The sequence below is a fragment of the Xenopus laevis genome, chromosome 2S (genome assembly GCF_017654675.1).
Source record: "Xenopus laevis strain J_2021 chromosome 2S, Xenopus_laevis_v10.1, whole genome shotgun sequence".
In the NCBI taxonomy this organism is placed as follows: Eukaryota; Metazoa; Chordata; class Amphibia; order Anura; family Pipidae; genus Xenopus; species Xenopus laevis.
Window position 1 is genome coordinate 163271499 of NC_054374.1, and position 19148 is coordinate 163290646.

The 19148-nt window shown below is 40.5% G+C and overlaps 1 long non-coding RNA gene across 1 annotated transcript; it reads left to right on the forward strand.

The window, feature by feature from the left end:
- Positions 1–16956: 16956 nt before the first annotated feature.
- On the forward strand, positions 16957–18136 carry LOC121400724. Its single transcript, XR_005965938.1, has 3 exons — positions 16957–17360; positions 17549–17653; positions 18061–18136. It is a non-coding gene; the product is annotated as an uncharacterized LOC121400724 (long non-coding RNA).
- The last annotated feature ends 1012 nt before the right edge of the window (positions 18137–19148 follow it).

The window sequence follows — 19148 nt, forward strand, 5'->3', positions numbered from 1 at the left end:
AATAATCATAATAAAGCCGGGGTGCCCAAAATCTTCAAACTTCATGTAAAAATCATGTAAACATTAAGGGGCAAATTCATCAAGGGTCGAATATCGAGGGTTAATTAACCCTCGATATTTGACTGGGAATTGAAATCCTTCAACTTCGAATATCGAAGTCGAAGGATTTTGGCTCAAATAGTTTGATCGGACGATCGAAGGAATAATCGTTCGATCGAACGACTAAATCCTTCGAATCAAACGATTCGAAGGATTTTAATCCAACGATCGAAGGAATATCCTTCGACCAAAAAAACTTAGCCAAGCCTATGGGGACCTTCCCCATAGGCTAACATTGGGTTCGGTAGCTTTTAGGTGGTGAACTAGGGGGTCGAAGTTTTTGCTTAAAGAGACAGTATTTCGACTATCGCATAGTCGAATAGTCGAACGATTTTTAGTTCGAATCCTTCGATTCAAAGTCGTAGTCGAAGTCGAAGATCGAAGTAGCCCGTTCGATGGTCGAAGTAGTTTTTTTACTTTGAATCCTTCACTCGAGCTTGGTGAATGGGCCCCTAAATAAACCCAATATGCTGGTTTTGCTTCCAGTAAGGATTAATTATATTTTAGTTTGTATCAAGTACAAGGAACTGTCTTATTGTTACTCAGAAAAAGGAAATCATTTTTAAAGATTCTTTTTGAAGAGTCTATGGGAGATAGCCTTTCCATAATTCCAAATTTTCTGGATAACGGGTTTCCTGATAATGGCTCCAATACCTGTATATATATATATATATGTTCCCAAAAATCTGTATTAGAGTTTTGTTTTCCATGGAACAGAATGCTAACAATCCTTTTATGGATGTATATCATAATGGTATCCAAGTATAAATAGAAAAAGTCCTTTATGAATTCATCCGTGTGAATGTGCTTCTCAACGCACTGCAATCCCTGTGCTGGAGTGCAAAAGGTTACTAATAAGAAAAGAGAGAGCCGGAGAGCACGTGATTCGTTAGTTAAAAAGTCATCTCTTTATTCGCAGACATAAACTGACTCAGTGATCTATGCCTTTAAATGCCCCTGTGGGAAAATGTACATTGGGCAAACATCGAGACAGATAAAAATCAGGATCAGGGAACATAAATACTCTATTTCCAACTACGACCCAGAGAACAAAAAAAACTCATACACCTGTCGGCAAACATTTTTATTTACATAAGCACAATCCTGAAACATTAAGGTGTCTGGTTTTAGAGAAGGTTCAGTTACCCCAAATAGGGGGAGATAGAAAATGCTACTTCTGCCAACTGAGGCAAGATGGATAGATAGAATGAATACAGTCGAACCTAGGGGAATGAACGAAGCTATGAGCTATAAATGCTTTCTATAATGGTTGTGTATAATTGGAATTCCATTCTTTTCTTTCAGATATACTTTGGAATAACATACACGTATATATAATACTGAAAATGACTTGGCACTGGTAGGACAATACTTTGTTACTGTTATAAACATTTGTATACATTGCAACTATATGTATTACCATTGCTACAATACAATTGCAACTCTTTGTTGGTGCTATTTACTAGTAGGCCACAAGATGGCAGTACTATTATTTCTGATATGTTTGTATCAACCTGGCCACACTGTGGAGCGGGAATGCAGTTGTTGGTGAGGTGAGGGGTTAAAGGAAAACTATACCCCCCAAACAATGTAGGTCTCTATGAAAAGATACTGAGTAAAACAGCTCATGTGTAAAACCCTGCATCATGTAAATGAACCATTATCATAATAATATACTTTTTTAGTAGTATGTGCCATTGGGTAATCATAAATAGAAAATTGCCATTTTAAAAAATAAGGGCCGCCCCCTGAGATCGTAAGATTCACTGTGCACACATACAAACCACATGTAAGGTCACATGAGCCAATTAACAGACAGAGTTCTGCCTTTTGCTTCCTCACTTCTTCCTGTTACAGTTAGTGTTGTAGTATTTCTGGTCAGGTGATCTCTGAGGCAGCACAGATAGAGTCACGAAATGGTGGTTCAAGGCAAGAGATGTAAAAGGGCAATATTTATGTAAATATATATTCCAGTTTGGTAAGATTCTTTAATATGTCATTCAATTTGATATAAACTATCTGTTGCTTAAGTATTCATTTTGGGGGTATAGTTTTCCTTTAAATAGCTTGCTGTGTCAGTTGATTTTATGCACCCGATGAAGGCCTTTGTAGCCGAAACATGTTGTGCAGTAAATGTCTGCGAATAAAGAGATGACTTTTTAACTAAAGAATCACGTGCTCTCCGGCTATCTCTTTTCTTATTAGTATATCATAATGGGACAACATCAATAAAAGTAGACCTCCCATTGGTAAAGTCAGTTGAGAAACTCACCTCAGATGGCAGCGCTCCAATAGGTACCAGTGGATTCAATCCCCCCCCCGCCATCATCCAAACTAATGGGGTAATGGAGTATGATCTGAGCAGACCCGGGCAGAGACGTATACTTTATGTACCCCGAGAGTATCTCAGTGGTGGCTAATATTAAATCTACCCTAGACAAAGCTGAGGTGGCAATAGAATACCATGAGTATTGTTTGAGATGCGGGTGTTTCCCCCTCCATACATCTGTGAGGCTGGTTGTTTCCAGCCAATTGGCAATGGCTACTGAGTCATAGGCTACTGGACAGAGCCCATATTAAAACCTTCTACCCAAGGGTACCCCTTTCTGTAGAATCTCATTGAGGACTTGCAAGTCAGCTGGAGGGGGGAGATAAACATTAAATATTATGTATAATGGGTTGTGCACCCTCAACTTCAGAATTAAGTATCTACCAACCCCGTCAGAGATTAGGCATTCAAGTGAACAGTATGGATCTTCTAACTAAGATTGCCACTGTATGTAGAGAATTCAGTGTGATAGGCACCCAGTTCCATTAAGGCACACACTCTCTGCCCTACTAGGTGGGTCTCTTGGAGCATAATAAGATCTGCCCCTGACTTTCTCAGTTGGCCTATCATTATGGATTTTTTGATTTTATCATTGAGACACCGGGTGTTTCAAGATAAAGTAAGTTTGTCTTATACCATCAGCCTTAACAATAAAGTTATCAATAGTAATGAGAGAAGCTTTCTGGGGGGCGTCACTCTTGTGAACAATCAGCGTCTTGTACAGTGTCAGACTGGAACACCAGGGGCCCACCCAAATACCTTAGACCAGGGGCCCACTCTCTGTACTATATTCTTCCTCTCCTCACTCAAACTTCAGTCTCCTAGTCTCTTTTGTTTACATATCATAATCTATTATTCCATCTATTTAGGCTCTTTGTTCTCATAGAATGGCCATGAAATAGGCCAACATTGAGCAGCATGAGGGTCCCACTGACACCTGGGCCCACCGGGAGTTTTCCTGGTATCCCAGTGGGACAGTCCGACACTGGTCTTGTAATTAGTGTATGGGAAGGCGGCTTTTGGCCCCAAAACAGCGACATCCAAACATACTTCATAAACATTGTGCAAAGTTCGGTAGTTTTGATTTGCAGGTCAAATTTTTACTTTCTTTAATGAAAAAGAAACCTATGTCCAATATACTTTAATTAAAAAATGTTTTTATAAGAACCCTGACTGTATGCAGTGAAATTCTCCCTTCATTTACTGCTGTGGATAGGAATTGTCAGATGGTCCCTAACTGCTCTGCAGGGAAACAATCATACTTATGTACAGCAGGGGGAGCCCCCGCCTTACTTCCCAGCCATGCAGAACTCAAACAGCTTTGCTTGTTTCCCTGTAGAGCAGTTGGTGACTGTGTCGAGATTTGTTTTGGATTTTATTTTTGCCTTTAACCCCTTTACTGTTTCCAACTCCAGGGGCGGAACTACCGGGGGAGCAGGGGGTGCAAGCGGGCTAGGGCCCGCACCCCCTCAGGGCCCCCCGGCAGTCTGCACGCCGCGCATATCCCGGCCAGTTCCGGGTTTACGGAGGGGGGCGGGGGGCCCGGCTGTGTGTCCTCCGCCAGGGCCCACCCCCTCTAGTTCTGTTTCTGTCCAACTGTAGGGACAAAGATCATGAAGCCAGATATAAACAAATAAACTGGGATTATATTTGGAGGATTATTTCAGACACTAGTTTTGCAGAGTTGGAGAAAGTTTGTATTAAACAATACAAATACTATAAAATCCACATTAGATTACATGACAACACAGGGCCCAGTGCAGTCTGTATATTGTGATTATTAATCAGTCTTGTGTATCTGCTTCTGGCAGATATTATTTGACTGTGCTGGTTTGATAATTTATGATGATCCCTAAGCAGCTCAGACCACACTGAGCATGTGTACAGTCTTGGTCTTGCAAAGATGTAATGGCAGCAATGATATCCTTGGGGGTGATGCTGTGTCCTTCTAGCAGATACCCCAAGGATCATGTAAACAATAGATCAATGTCTGTCAGGGAGAGGTGAGCCCATCATTAGCAGCTCATGCTACTAGAGCTCTTATAATAGAAGCAGAAGCCAATGGGCCAATGCTGCAGCTCATCCCTGATGGACTTACCAAGTATCTCCTGCCATGTCCTGCCCTTTGTATTGCCAAATGCTTTCCCTTCTGCATTAATAACGTATATTCCATTCTGGGACTTCCATCTGTATAAACCATAAGCTTCTCTGTGGCACCACAATGACTAATCCATTGAGCCACATTTGTTATTATCAGTGTGGACTTGTGGCTTCAGCTTAGGGCTAGCCAACGGAGCCAAAAGTATTTCCTGGCAACCATCAGGCCCGCCATCAGGGGGGGATAGGGGGGACAAGTCTCCCGGGCATGAAGGGGGGCCCGGCAGTGCTACAGTTTTGAAAGAGCCGGGCCCCCCTTGCAAGCGCAAGTTGAGCACTGGGGGGCGACTGTGAGTCTTTACTTCCTCAAAGTGGCCGTCACTGTGGCGGGAGGGCGGCCGCTGTGACCACAAGGCAGGGTGCTGAGCTGGGAAATAGCTCTCGGCTTGTGCCAGGTTCAGCTCATGCGCCAGGTACAAGGTAAATGGGGAGCGGCCGGGTTGGGAGACACGGTGGGTTGTGAGTCGGCGTGGGAGATACATTTTGAGCGCTGTGTTACAGTTCAGTACTGCGGTGTGTCCCTGCTGCCTCGTACCTTATTCAACTCACAGGGGGTGAGACTGGTAGAAAACTTCCTGCCTCCTCCCTCCGCAACCTGCTACTTGTCAGCTGTTCCTGAACTACAATTCCCAGCAGCACTTTGGCGTGGAGGAATGCTGGGATGGATGTGTAATCCAAGCACGGTAACTATACCTGCTTCTGTGGGCTGCTGATCTTGGAACTACAATTCCCAGCATGCTCTGCTACAGAGACTGACAGCTTGTCCAGCACTTCTGTGTGTGTGTGTGTATTTGTACTTGTAGGGTACCTGGAAGGGAGAAACCCCATCAGCCACTCCCAGGGAATAATTCTTTCTTATCAATGGCACACGGCATGTGTATGGGTTGCTCTGCTTTCCAGGAGGGGGCAGATACATATACATCGGTCATGTTATATAATATATAACTGTATATAGTGCCAGCATCTTCCCTGTACTGAGATTATACACCATTCACATCAGTCTTTGCCCCAGTGGCGCTTAGTCTATAGGTGTCAGGTAGGGTTGCCACCTTTTCTGGAAAGAAATACCGGCCTTCCTATTTATTTACCTTTTTTCCCTATTAATAACATTGGGATCAGCCATAATTTTTATTGGCCAGGCTGGTAAAATACCAGGCAGGTGGCAACCCTAGTGCCAGGAGGGGCCAGTTAACCTACCTGTATGGTTTTGTAATGTGGGAGGAAAGCAAAGTAAGAACATAAGATCTCCATGCAGAGAGTAGCCAGGCCGAAGTCAACATCAGGACCCCAGCGGTGCAAGGTATCCAAGCTATTGCCGTTATACTGCCCATCAGTGATCCAGCTCTTGTTCAACTGCAAGTCTGCAACTCCACAACATCCAGCTGTCAGAGGGATACTGGGAGTTGTAGTGAACAACAGTTGTAACAGTTATATGTGTCCCCCACCATTCCTCTTAACATCGCCCTGTTACTACACGTGTGTATGCTTTCCATCTCGTAATCCATACCTGCCCTGCCTGAGGGCCTCTAGCTCTTAAAGGAGACATTTAGTGTAAAAAACAAGAATGTACCAGTGCATTATAATCATTTACATATAGAAGTAGTGTTTCAGGCTGATTTATTGAATATTTCTGCAAAAACCCTAATAATCCTTCCCTTCTCTTCTACTGGCACCAATGTTTTTTTTATATATATTTTTTTGGGGCCCCAATTTTTTTTTTACTTGTAAGGGGGGCCCTGGCACCAATGCTTTTTTAAAAAAACTTTTATGGGGGCCCTGGGACCAAAGTTTTTTTTTAAATCTTATAAGGGGGACCTGACCACCAATAACTTGTGTGTGGGGGGGTTACTTTTTTAGTGCTGATGTCTGTTTGGTCTTTTAACTGTGATGTGGAGAGGGTGGGGTCTGGGCGGGTCTTGGGCACCAGGGTGGGCGGGTCTTGGGCACCAGGGTGGGCGGGTCTTGGGCACCAGGGTGGGTGGGTCTTGGGCACCAGGGTGGGCAGGGCCCAGGGGGCCCCCAAAAATATTGTTGTACGGGGCCCCGTGATTTCTAATGGCGGCCCTGGCAACCATAAAGCAACTTTGTCCTTCTCACGTCATGTTCAGAGAGTGACCTGGATATTGGATCTATTCTTCTTCTTCTCATCTGCCCTTACTTGGGCCTCAGTGGAACCTGATGGTGCAGGTAAGTCCTCTCACCTCCATGTTCCTCAATTCACTTCACTCCCAAGATTTTTGGAAAGTTCACATTCTGGTGAATACAAAACGGTTATGTTTTAATGACATTTATGAAAATCACCTAAAAATATTGCAATTGGTCATTTTTTTATTTTAAAAAAACAAATATTTTTCAAAAGTAGAAATTTCGACAAACCAAAATGGTTATGTCTTTCTACTTCAAACTACTCAACTGCAACACTACGCTAAAGGCAGCGGTTATTAGGAGATTCATGAAAATCGCCTAAAAATATTGCGATTGGTTGTTTTTTTTAAAGAAAGAACAAATATTTTTAAAAGTAGACATTCTGACGAATCCAAAAAGGGAAAATTACCTAGAAATATTGCAATTGGTCATTTTTTCTAAAAAACAAATAAAATATTTTTAAAAAATACACATTCTGACGAATCCAAAATGGTTATGTCTTCCAACATAAAACACTACTTAACTGCAACGCTAAGCTAAAGGCAGTGTTTTTATCGCTGGTCCCCTGTCTGTGTAAAACAATCTCATTCTCTCTCCATCCACATTCTCTGCTACTGCTGTGTTCCTTCCCATAATTTGGATCTTTCTGGATAACAGATCCCACACCTGTACTAATGAGTAAAACCCACATTTTAAATTTATGGCTGGTCCCCTGTCTGTGTAAAACACTCTCATTCTCTCTCCATCCATATTCACTGCTGCTGTTGTGTTCCTTGCAATAATTTGGAGCTTTCCGGATAATAGATCCCATACCTGTACTAATGAGTAAAACCCACATTTTACAGTTTATTGTTCGTCCCCTGTCAGTGTAAAACACTCTCATTCTCTCTCCATCCACATTCTCTGCTGCTGCTGTGTTCCTTCCCATAATTTGGATCATTCTGGATATCAGATCCCATACCTGTACTAATTAGTAAAAAACACCTTTTATATTTATTGCTGATCCCTTGTCTTTGTAAAACACTCTCATTCTCTCTCCATCCACATTCTCTGCTGCTGTGTTCCTTCCCATAATTTGGATCTTTCTGGATAACAGATCCCATACCTGTACTAATGAGTAAAACCCACATTTTACAGTTTATTGCTGGTGCCCTGTCTGTGTAAAACACTCTCATTCTCTCTCTATCCATATTCAGTGCTGTTGCTGTGTTCCTTCCCATAACTTGGAGCTTTCTGGATAACAGATCCCACACCTTTACTAATGAGTAAAAACACAATTTTACATTTATCGCTGGTCCCCTGTCTGTGTAAAACACTCTCATTCTCTCTCCATCCACATTCTCTGCTGCTGCTGTGTTCCTTCCCATAATTTGGATCATTCTGGATATCAGATCCCATACCTGTACTAATTAGTAAAAACCACCTTTTATATTTATTGCTGGTCCCCTGTCAGTGTAAAACACTCTCATTCTCTCTCCATCCACATTCTCTGATGCTGCTGTGTTCCTTCCCATAATTTGGATCTTTTGGATAACAGATCCCATACCTGTACTAATGAGTAAAACCCACATTTTACAGTTTATTGCTGGTGCCCTGTCTGTGTAAAACACTTTCATTCTCTCTCTATCCATATTCAGTGCTGCTGCTGCTGTGTTCCTTCCCATAACTTGGAGCTTTCTGGATAACAGATCCTATACCTGTACTAATGAGTAAAACCCACATTTTAAATTTATGGCTGGTCCCCTGTCTGTGTAAAACACTCTCATTCTCTCTCCATCCATATTCACTGCTGCTGTTGTGTTCCTTGCAATAATTTGGAGCTTTCCGGATAATAGATCCCATACCTGTACTAATGAGTAAAACCCACATTTTACAGTTTATTGCTGGTGCCCTGTCTGTGTAAAACACTCTCATTCTCTCTCCATCCACATTCTCTGCTGCTGTGTTCCTTCCAATAATTTGGAGCTTTCCGGATAATAGATCCCATACCTGTACTAATGAGTAAAACCCACATTTTACAGTTTATTGTTCGTCCCCTGTCAGTGTAAAACACTCTCATTCTCTCTCCATCCACATTCTCTGCTGCTGCTGTGTTCCTTCCCATAATTTGGATCATTCTGGATATCAGATCCCATACCTGTACTAATTAGTAAAAAACACCTTTTATATTTATTGCTGATCCCTTGTCTTTGTAAAACACTCTCATTCTCTCTCCATCCACATTCTCTGATGCTGCTGTGTTCCTTCCCATAATTTGGATCTTTCTGGATAACAGATCCCATACCTGTACTAATGAGTAAAACCCACATTTTACAGTTTATTGCTGGTGCCCTGTCTGTGTAAAACACTCTCATTCTCTCTCTATCCATATTCAGTGCTGTTGCTGTGTTCCTTCCCATAACTTGGAGCTTTCTGGATAACAGATCCCACACCTTTACTAATGAGTAAAAACACAATTTTACATTTATCGCTGGTCCCCTGTCTGTGTAAAACACTCTCATTCTCTCTCCATCCACATTCTCTGCTACTGCTGTGTCCTTCCCATCATTTGGATCTTTCTGGATAACAGATCCCACACCTGTACTAATGAGCAAAACCCACATTTTACATTTATTGCTGGTCCCCTGTCTGTGTAAAACACTCTCATTCTCTCTCCATCCACATTCTCTGCTGCTGCTGTGTTTTTCTCATAATTTGAATCTTTCTGGATAACAGATCCCATACCTGTACTACTGAGTAAAACCCACATTTTACACTTATCGCTGGTCCCCTGTCTGTGTAAAACACTCTCATTCTCTCTCCATCCACATTCTCTGCTGCTGCTGTGTTCCTTCCCATAATTTGGATCATTCTGGATATCAGATCCCATCCCTGAAATAATTAGTAAAAACAACCTTTTATATTTATTGCTGGTTCCCTGTCTTTGTAAAACACTCTCATTCTCTCTCCATCCACATTCTCTGCTGCTGCTGTGTTCCTTCCCATAATTTGGATCTTTCTGGATAACAGATCCCATACCTGTACTAATGAGTAAAACCCACATTTTACAGTTTATTGCTGGTGCCCTGTCTGTGTAAAACACTCTCATTCTCTCTCTATCCATATTCAGTGCTGCTGCTGTGTTCCTTCCCATAATTTGGAGCTTTCTGGATAGCAGATCCCACACCTTTACTAATGAGTAAAAACCAAATTTTACATTTATCGCTGGTCCCCTGTCTGTGTAAAACCCTCTCATTCTCTCTACATCCACATTCTCTGCTACTGCTGTGTCCTTCCCATCATTTGGATCTTTCTGGATAACAGATCCCACACCTGTATTAATGAGCAAAACCCACATTTTACATTTATTGTTGGTCCCCTGTCTGTGTAAAACACTCTCATTCTCTCTCCATCCACATTCTCTGCTGCTGTGTTTTTTTCTCATAATTTGAATCTTTCTGGATAACAGATCCCATACCTGTACTAATGAGTAAAACCCACATTTTATATTTATCTCTGGCCCCTTATCTGTTTAAAACACTCTCATTCTCTCTCCATCCACATTCTCTGCTTCTGCTGTGTCCTTCCCATCATTTGGATCTTTCTGGATAACAAATCCCACACCTGTACTAATGAGTAAATCCCACATTTTATAGTTTATCGTTAGTCCCCTGTCTGTGTTAAACACTCTCATTCTCTCTATATCCACATTCACTGCTGCTGTTGTGTTCCTTCCAATAATTTGGAGCTTTCCGGATAATAGATCCCATGCCTGTACTAATGAGTAAAACCCACATTTTACAGTTTATTGTTCGTCCCCTGTCAGTGTAAAACACTCTCATTCTCTCTCCATCCACATTCTCTGCTGCTGCTGTGTTCCTTCCCATAATTTGGATCTTTATGGATAACAGATCCCATACGTGTACTAATGAGTAAAACCCACATTTTACAGTTTATTGCTGGTCCCCTGTCTTTGTAAAACACTCTCATTCTCTCTCCATCCACATTCACTGCTGCTGTTGTATTCCTTCCAATAATTTGGAGCTTTCCGGATAATAGATCCCATGCCTGTACTAATGAGTAAAACCCACATTTTACAGTTTATTGTTCGTCCCCTGTCAGTGTAAAACACTCTCATTCTCTCTCCATCCACATTCTCTGCTGCTGCTGTGTTCCTTCCCATAATTTGGATCATTCTGGATATCAGATCCCATACCTGTACTAATTAGTAAAAACCACCTTTTATATTTATTGCTGGTCCCCTGTCAGTGTAAAACACTCTCATTCTCTCTCCATCCACATTCTCTGCTGCTGCTGTGTTCCTTCCCATAATTTGGATCATTCTGGATATCAGATCCCATACCTGTACTAATTAGTAAAAACCACCTTTTATATTTATTGCTGGTCCCCTGTCTGTGTAAAACACTCTCATTCTCTCTCCATCCACATTCTCTGCTGCTGTGTTCCTTCCCATAATTTGGATCTTTTGGATAACAGATCCCATACCTGTACTAATGAGTAAAACCCACATTTTACAGTCTATTGCTGGTGCCCTGTCTGTGTAAAACACTTTCATTCTCTCTCTATCCATATTCAGTGCTGCTGCTGCTGTGTTCCTTCCCATAACTTGGAGCTTTCTGGATAACAGATCCTATACCTGTACTAATGAGTAAAAACCAAATTTTACATTTTTCGCTGGTCCCCTGTCTGTGTAAAACACTCTCATTCTCTCTCCATCCACATTCTCTGCTACTGCTGTGTCCTTCCCATCATTTGGATCTTTCTGGATAACAGATCCCACACCTGTACTAATGAGTCAAACCCACATTTTACATTTATTTCTGATCCCCTGTCTGTGTAAAACACTTTCATTCTCTCTCCATCCACATTCTCTGCTGCTGTGTTCCTTCCAATAATTTGGAGCTTTCCGGATAATAGATCCCATACCTGTACTAATGAGTAAAACCCACATTTTACAGTTTATTGTTGGTCCCCTGTCAGTGTAAAACACTCTCATTCCCTCTCCATCCACATTCTCTGCTGCTGCTGTGTTCCTTCCCATAATTTGGATCTTTCTGGATAATAGATCCCATACCTGTACTAATGAGTAAACCCCACATTTTACAGTTTATTGCTGGTGCCCTGTCAGTGTAAAACACTCTCATTCTCTCTCCATCCACATTCTCTGCTGCTGTGTTTTTTTCTCATAATTTGAATCTTTCTGGATAACAGATTCCATACCTGTACTAATGAGTAAAACCCTCATTTTACACTTATCGCTGGTCCCCTGTCTGTGTAAAACAATCTCATTCTCTCTCCATCCACATTCTCTGCTGCTGCTGTGTTCCTTCCCATCATTTGGATCTTTCTGGATAACAGATCCCATACCTGTACTAATGAGCAAAACCCACATTTTATAGTTTATTGTTGGTCCCCTGTCTGTGTAAAACACTCTCATTCTCTCTCCATCCACATTCTCTGCTGCTGCTGCTGTGTCCTTCCTATCATTTGGATCTTTCTGGATAACAGATCCCACACCTGTACTAATGAGTAAATCCCACATTTTATAGTTTATCGTTAGTCCCCTGTCTGTGTAAAACACTCTCATTCTCTCTATATCCACATTCTCTGCTGTTGCTGTGTTCATTCCCATAATTTGGATCTTCCTGGATAACAGATCCCATACCTGTACTAATGAGTAAAACCCACATGTTACACTTATTGCTGGTCCGCTGTCTGTGTAAAACACTCTCATTCTCTCTCTATCCATATTCTCTGCTGCTGTTGTGTTCCATCCCATATTCTGGATCTTTCTGGATAACAGATCCTATACCTGTACTAATGGGTAAATCCCACATTTTACAGTTTGTCATTGGTTCCCTGTCTGTGTAAAACACTCTCATTCTCTCTCCATCCACATTCTCTGCTGCTGCTGTGTTCCATCCCATATTCTGGATCTTTCTGGATAACAGATCCTATACCTGTACTATTGGGTAAATCCCACATTTTACAGTTTGTCATTGGTCCCCTGTCTGTGTAAAACACTCTCATTCTCTCTCCATCCACATTCTCTGCTGATGTGTTTTTTCTCATAATTTGGATCTTTCTGGATAATAGATCCCTTACCTGAACTAATGAGTAAAACCCACATTTTACATTTATTACTGGTCCCCTGTCTGTGTAAAACACTCTCATTCTCTCCCCATCCACATTCTCTGCTGCTGCTTTGTTCCTTCCCATAATTTGGATCTTTCTGGATAACAGATCCCACACCTGTACTAATGAGTAAACCCCACATGTTACAGTTTATCGCTGGTCCGTCTCTGTGTAAAACAGTGTCAGGGAGCAGTTTTGTTGTTTCTCATACAGAATATATCTCTGTCGCTGTGTGTACAGGCCCATTGGGAAACATGTAAAACACAAATGGTCTGTAAGGCAACAAATATCTATTCAGGTCTCTCATATTCATATTCCAGTCTCTTATTCATCAGTGCAGGGTTGCTATGAAAATGTATACCCTAGCAACAGGATTACTGAAATTGCAAACTGTAGAGCTGCTGAATAAAAAGCTAAATAACTCAAAAGTCATAAAAAATAAAAAACCAGAACCAATTGGAAATTGTGTGAGAATGTGAGTCCAAGTGAGTGTATGTCAGGTACAAGCCAACACTGTGTTCCCTATTCTCATATACATGACATATAATAATGGGGCAGTGTGTGTATTCTATTCATTGTACCATTCCTTATACATATAATTATACATGCTGCAGGGCTGTCATTCCCTATACTGAGAATGGATACTGAATAAACACACTCTCGTCATGGCAACAAAACCCACTGCATTTTACTCCACAACTTATTTGAAATTAACTGAACTCAGTGACCGTTATGTAACTTGCTGATAGAACTGTCCTGCCTTCAGCTGCACGTGTGATGTCATAATGCTCTGAGTCTTTGTGATGTCATAATGGAAAAAACCTCACAGTGATGTCATAATGGAAAAAGTCAAGGTGTCCGGCTGCAGCCCCGAGATTTCTCATTCTTGATCAGGAGACTGAGGTGAGTAGATCTCTGTATATTTGGGAGCAAATTTGATTAAAAAGAATCATTTTCTACTGGTCCCATGTGGGATTACAGACTGCTAACAGTATCATAAGTAGGTTACACTGTCTGGACTTACACACAATTTTATTTTTCTACTGGGTTTGTGTAAATTGGATCTCCAGCCCTTTAATCTGCAAAAACACCATTTAAACCATGAACTAAACCCTATAGGATTGTTTTGACTCAAATAAGGATTAATTCTATTTTAGTTGGGATCCAGTAAAAGTTTTTTTGTTTTTTGTTTTAATTATTAAACATTTGAATCAATGGAGTCTATGGGAGACGGCCTTTGTGTAATATGGAGTTTTCTGCATAACAGGTTTGTGGATAACAGAGCCCATAGTTGTATATCTATGTATACATGCACACACACACATATTGGGATTACTAAAGTCTTTTTGTCTCTACAGAGAGAATATTCTACGACCAAAGAGAACAAAACTACTAAACTACAAACACAAAACTACTAAAAAACTATCAAAAAACTAGAAAAGAAAGATCAGAAAAGAACAAAAGTAGAAAAGAAAGATCAGAAAAGAACAAATCTAGAAAAGAAAGATCAGAAAAGAAGAAAAGCAGCAGAAAATGTTGAGATTGTTGCGCAAATGCTTTTGCTTTCGCAAGGTAAGGACGTGGCTCTACTGTAACAGGACATTTCATTTAGTGAGTAACTTGATGGAGGGAGAAACTTGTCCTCAGACTCTGTTACTGGATCATCTCTGAACATTTGTTCTGTTTGTGACCCACTGACAGTTGCTGATAGTGAACATGAGGAGACAGATTGCTCACAGCTCACACTCACTGGGCCTCAATATATCTGTGTATTGTGCAGAAGTCACTAGTGCACTTTCCATTCATACATCTTATAGGATTTGCCTTTAGTACAGGGGATACACTATGTTCTACTTGCTTTTCTACCTCATTTTCAATCATATCATTAAAACTAGTGAATCTCTCCCATTTCCCTTTGCTGAAAAATGAGCAAAATTGTCGAAAAGATTTGCAAAACAGCCAAATTTCACGACACACATTAAAGTCAATGGGTGTTTTTTCTTATGGCGACTTTTTTGTCCTAAAGCATTAAAGTCAATGGGCGTTTTTTCTTATGACGACTTTTTTTCCCTAATGCATTAAAGTCAATGGGCGTTTTTTCTTTTGGTGACTTTTTTTCCCTAATGCATTAAAGTCAATGGGCGTTTTTTCTTATGGCGACTTTCTTATCCTAATGCATTAAAGTTAATGGGTGTTTTTTTCTTATGGCGATGTTTTTGTCCTTACGCATTAGTCAATGGGTGTTTTTTCTTATGGCGAATTTTTTGTCCTAATGCATTAAAGTTAATGGGTGTTTTTTTCTTATGGCAATTTTTGTTGTCCTTACGCATTAGTCAATGGGCGTTTTTTCTTATGGCGACTTGTTTGTCCTAATGCATTAAAGTTAATGGGTGTTTTTTTCCTATGGCGACATTCATAAATAACTCTAAAGAGGGGCCCAGCTCACACAGCCACCCCACTATTGATGTGATAGTGATGAGAAAAACTCAACCCACACGTGGCCCTACCCACACCCCCCCCAACCCATGCCCTCCTGCATCTGACTCCTCCTCCTTTTATAGACCAGCACTGACCTGCCCCACCAATGATGTCACAAAAGGGGCAGGACGCATCTATAAAACCTAAAGCTGGAAGTCAGAACCGGCAGTGTAAGGCCACAGAGATGTACAAACCCACCCGACCCACAGCTAAATCCCACGGGTCCCTCGGGTATCAGACCGACCCCACATCACTACACCCACCCACCTGCCAGGAATCTTTTGTCAATGCCCCCAGCTCTCAATTAGGAGAGTGACTGGGGAGGGAGAATTCCATGTAACTATATAGGAAGGAGACTTGTGTTCCCTGGGGAGGCAGCCTCTGATTCCTCTAGAGTTAAGCCACACTCACGGTTGACACCAATTTTAATTTAAATAGATAAACCACTAACATTTAAGGGCACAGATTCTTCTGTTCAGAAAATATGAATTCATTGCAATTTGAATGTAAAGTTTTTCTTGCTTGCATTGTTTTATAATAGAGGACATTTGAAACTTGATATATATATAGATCTATATAGGAATTTTCTCTTAACTAAAGCTTTCATTTCAAATTATATCTTTGCTTATTTGTATATTTCTTTTTGTGATAAAAACTTTTTTTTCATTCTTCAATAGAAAAAGACAAAAAACAGAACAAATCTACGGATCAAGCTGAATTTATTGTGGTAAGCAGAGAAAACTGTACTATTATACTACTATACTATACTACTATACTGAGGGTTTAGTCACTTCATTCATAGACTTGCCCCACATTTCCCCATTATTTCTCCTTTGAATAATATCATCAAGGTTTGGCTTTTGATTAATATAAGACTTAATCCCTACACAGACCCTGACTGTAGTTATCATTGTTATTATTATTATTCCATTATTACTACCAAACTTAAGCAATGGCACAAAGGGTTGTTAGATGAGATTCCTTTAGTTGAACCCCTATTTAATATAAGTATTAATAGCTCATTGCTCTCTCATTGGAACATCAGGATAGAAGGGGTTGGATGGTGTTTAGCAAGTGAGGGAATACAGGGATATGGGAGAAGCTCATAGTACAAGTTGATCCAGGGACTGGTCCCATTGCCATTTTGGAGTCAGAAATTAATATTCCCCTCTGAGAGGCTTCAGAAGGGTTTTTTTTTGCCTTCCTCTGGATCAACTGGCAGTTAGGCAATTTATATATAGACATAAAAGGCTGTGTGTCTTTTTTCAACCAAACTCACTATGGAAAAAGTGACACAAAGCCATGGAATTGATGCAGACACAGTTGGTTGAACTTGAGCTCAATGGTTACTATTAATGGAAATATTTGCCACATTTCTCTGCAAAAATGATGCCCATAGACTAATGGGTGAAATTGGTCACCAATAGACATCGATACATTTTTGGTGAAGTGGAACAAAAATGAATATAAACATAGTCTTTTTATGTCTGTGTTACAGTCAATAAGCAGCTGTATTTACAATATATTTCTTTTTTTCCTGTTTATTTAACCAGGAATTTCATCAGGAGGAGAGCAGAGACAAAGTAAGCAAATCGAATACATAGCCTAACTTTGTGTTACTTTGCATTACATTGATCAGTGATTAATGGATTCTTCATGTTTTTCTTGTGTTAACCAGGAAGAACAGATCAGTGAGCAGGAGGGATCTAACACCACCCCCAGCCACTGCCAGGTAAGCACAAAATAACCATCAATCCAAATCTGTATTTTAGCGGCTTCCCTACAGAGCCAAATAGATGTGATAAAACATATTTTTAATGACACATTTAAGCACCTCCATAGATGATTCACAAATGATCTCTCTATTTAGCAGGAGACACTGGTTGAAACTGGCAATACCAGCTGCCAGGATGAAGAACCAGTAGTGGAGGACCTGGGCCCTACCATCGGCCAGGAAGAGCTGGAAGAGACTGACAACCTCCAAGAACCTATTGACCCTCTGAATGAGATCTGTGAGGTAACCTGCAAAGGATTTTATTTTATAAACAATACACACAATAATATTAAAACCACCAACTCAGCATCACATTGAGCCACATTATATTCAATTAAACAAGTTATTTAGAGAGACAAATGAATGTGATGATAAATGTTTCTAATGATGTGTTTAAGCTCCTCACCACAAAATGTGTCTTTATTTAACAGGAGTCAATAGAAAAAACTGGCACTGACACCAGCCAGAATGACTGCCCAGAGGAAGAACAGCTGGACAGTGAACTCAGCCAGATTGAGGCCGAGGAAATTGTTGAGGTTTGAGATTATTTAATATTAAACCATTTTAACTAAGGATGCACCAAATCCACTTTTTTAGATTCGGCCAAACCCCTGAATCCTTCATGAAAAATTAGATAATACCAAACCGAATCTGAATCCTAATTTGCATATGCAAATTAGGGTTAGGAAAGGAAAAAGTGGAAAAATCTTCTTTTGTGACAAAAAGTCACCTGATTTCCCTACCACCCCTAATTTACATATGCAAATTAGGATTCAAATTCGGTTCAGCCAGGCACAAGGATTCGGCAGAAGGCAGAATCCCAAACCGAATCCTGGATTCGGTGCATCCCTATCAATAACATTCATATATGCAAGAATTAAGAGAAAAATTCTGCATTTATGGCAAATATTTGTTACTGATCATGTTTTTCTGTCTTAAACAGGAAGAACAACTGAGTGAGCAGAAGGAGGAGGAGGATGATGAGGAGGAGACATCCTCTAACTCCAGCCACTGCCAGGTAAGCAGAAAATAACCAGCAAATGCAAATCTATATTTTAGCAGCTTTCCTAGAGAGCCAAATAGATGTGAGAAAACATGTTATTAATGACACATGTCTTTATTTAACAGGAGTCAATAGAAAAAACTGGCACTGACACCAGCCAGAATGACTGCCCAGAGGAAGAACAGCTGGACAGTGAACTCAGCCAGATTGAGGCCGAGGAGATTGTTGAGGTTTGAGATTATTTAATATTAAACCATTTTAACCTATTTTGGACCATGCACAAATCCCTCTATCAAATGAAATGCCACAAACTACTATTTAGCCCCCCGTTTACCATAACCAAAAATCAAATGAACTATCACCCTAGAAGATCAAGAAAATAGCCAAAAGAAGTTTGAGCAGAAATATCTAATTAAACCTTTCTTTTCTCAATATACATATAAAGAGGATGTATGACCTCTTGCTAATTTTACTCTATAATTAGCTGCTTGTGAAAATTATAGATATGTCTTAATTCAAACTATAGGCAAAGTAGAGTTTGACACAAGCCCTTTTAATTGAACTAATGTGGAAAATTGGCAGATATTTCCCCATTATACAAATTCCTACTCCACGTCTAATGCTGAACTCTCTTTCCATAGGGTGGACGCACTAAGGCAACCAAATATTTTTTTTCTAGTAAAACATTAAACCATTTTAAATTGATTTTGGCCTTAATTAAGGCCCCCATCCAATCAAATCCCACAAATGATTATGTAGGTCCCTATTCCCCAATACTTATATTCCCAAATACGCAGGTGCTGAAAATACAAGTGCAATAACATACATATTTCCAATCATGTGCTATTGCAGTAGATACAACTGGGAGCGTAGCCATGATTATGCTAGAATTTTAAGAGAAATGCTGCATTTATGGCAAATATTTGTTTCTGATCATGGTTTTCTGTCTCAAACAGGAAGAACAACTGAGTGAGCAGAAGGAGGAGGATGTTGATGAGGAGGAGACATCCTCTAACTCCAGCCACTGC